Source organism: Mandrillus leucophaeus, unplaced genomic scaffold (genome assembly GCF_000951045.1).
Source record: "Mandrillus leucophaeus isolate KB7577 unplaced genomic scaffold, Mleu.le_1.0 Scaffold4, whole genome shotgun sequence".
Lineage (NCBI taxonomy): Eukaryota > Metazoa > Chordata > Mammalia > Primates > Cercopithecidae > Mandrillus > Mandrillus leucophaeus.
Window position 1 is genome coordinate 557,261 of NW_012104253.1, and position 2,262 is coordinate 559,522.

The window sequence follows — 2,262 nt, forward strand, 5'->3', positions numbered from 1 at the left end:
TTCTCTCTCTCCTGCGCCCTCACTCTGCCTGACCTGCCAAGGGGCCAGAAGTGATTGGCCAGGGCCCGGCTGCTCGCACCTTTCTGAGCTCTGGGTTTGGGCCTGGCCTTGCTCCCCAGCGGTTTGGGGTGGGCTTTAGTGCCCTTACCTGTAAACTGGGAATTATGTTACTTGTCCTGTTGACCACTCAGAGTTCTTGGAGAGACAAAAAAAAAAAAAAAAAAAAAGGACTTAAAAGAGTTTTGGAAGCCATCAAGAGCTAATTAGGGTGCCAGTGATTCTCCCCCTTAGGTCTACAATTCAGGACTCCCTCGTCCTGCCCCGCCTGGACAACTCGCCTCCTGCGTCCTGCCTCCCGCCCCCTCACCCCGGCCCCCGGCACCCGGCTGTGTCCAGGGCTGAGCTTTGTTGTGCACCCCACGTGCTGCTGGAGGGTGGGGGGGAGTCTGTAATAGGCTTCAGGCCCTGGATGAGGCCAGGCCGAGAGCTGCTGGTTGACACAGATACAGACCGCTGGGTGGGCGTCAGGGTGCTCGCTGCCGGGATACAGGAATACTTTGGGGCAAAACTCTAGGAAGCCTGTTTATAAAAGGCTGCTCCATCTTGGCCTGCAGAGAAATGAACTTTTGGCATATGAGTTTGCAATCTGGAGGAAGAGAAGCTTAACTGACTTCTTTTTTTTTTTTTTTTTTTGAGACGGAGTCTTGCTCTGTCACCCAGGCTGGAGTGCAGTGGCCGGATCTCAGCTCACTGCAAGCTCCTCCTCTTGGGTTCACGCCATTCTCCTGCCTCAGCCTCCCGAGTAGCTGGGACTACAGGCACCCGCCACTTCGCCCGGCTAGTTTTTTGTATTTTTTAGTAGAGACGGGGTTTCACCGTGTTAGCCAGGATGGTCTCGATCTCCTGACCTCGTGATCCGCCCGTCTCGGCCTCCCAAAGTGCTGGGATTACAGGCTTGAGCCACTGCGCCCGGCCAGCTTAACTGACTTCTGAAGCAATTTTTGGAGCTTTGTATTGAAATATGAAATACAGAGAACCATGGGTACCTAAGTGTGGCCCCATGACCAGTCATACACCGACCAATTTTTGGGAGCTGGCACCCAGATCAGGAAACAGAACATCACACCCCCTCTTAGAAGCCCCCCTTACGCCCTGTCCTCGGTGCCCTGATGGTGATCACTATCTGGATATTCCCGAAGCATTTTAAAGGCTGGTTGTCATGAACTATAAAGATGGTTGGACCGTGCTCAAAGCGGATCTAGCCAATCCCTCCCTGTCATCAAGCCCCATGAATGTGCCCTTCCCACCAGACTTCTCAGCACTGCAATTCCCCGAGGGGCTCACTTTTCTCAAAAGTGAACTAGGAATGCTTTATTTCTCTAGAAAGGATTTGTTTATACTGAAAGCCGAGAAGTTTGGTTAGGTGGCAGCAGAAGTAGGTGAGTAAAGAGGACGTGAAATTGGAGGTCAGCGTGGATGGGCTCTAAAGAGGGTAGGCGTGTGTGGACCCCACACTTCGTGACCAGCCAACAGGTGGAAAGCAAGTGCCTCTTCTGTGCCAGGCTTCCGTGTTAGCTGCACACACCAAGATGACTCTGATCTTCCCTGCCATTGAAGGGCTACTGCCTAATGGGAGAAGCAGGCCCGTGGGCAAACATGCTGGCTTAGTGTTGACAAACAGCAGACCAGAATGTCAGACAAACCTACATCCAAAGCCTAGTATTAGGTTGGTGCAAAAGTAATCGTGGTTTTTTGCCATTAATTCCAATGGCAAAAAACCACGATTACTTTTGATTTTGTTTGCTTTATTTATTTATTTTTTGAGACAGAGTCTCACTCTGTGTCGCAGGCTGGAGTATAGTGGCGAGATCTCGGTTCACTGCAATCCCGGGTTCAAGCGATTCTCCTGCCTCAACCTCCCCAGTAGCTGGGATTACAGACATGTGCCACCACGCCCGGCTAATTTTTGTATTTTTAGTAGAGACAGAGTTTCACCATGTTGGCCAGGCTGGTCTCGAACTCCTGACCTTAAGTGATCCGCCTGCCTCAGCCTCCCAAAGTCCTGGGATTACAGGTGTGAGCCACCATGCCTGGCCAAAAACCACAATTACTTTTGCACCAAGCTAATAGTTGCTGGGAGGACTGGAGAAAATAATGCATATGAAAGGCCTCTCACAGTACCTGGCCTATACTGGCTTAAGCCATTTGCAAACACTGGTTGCTTTCTTTTCTTTTCTTTTCTTTTCTTTTCTTTTTTTTTTT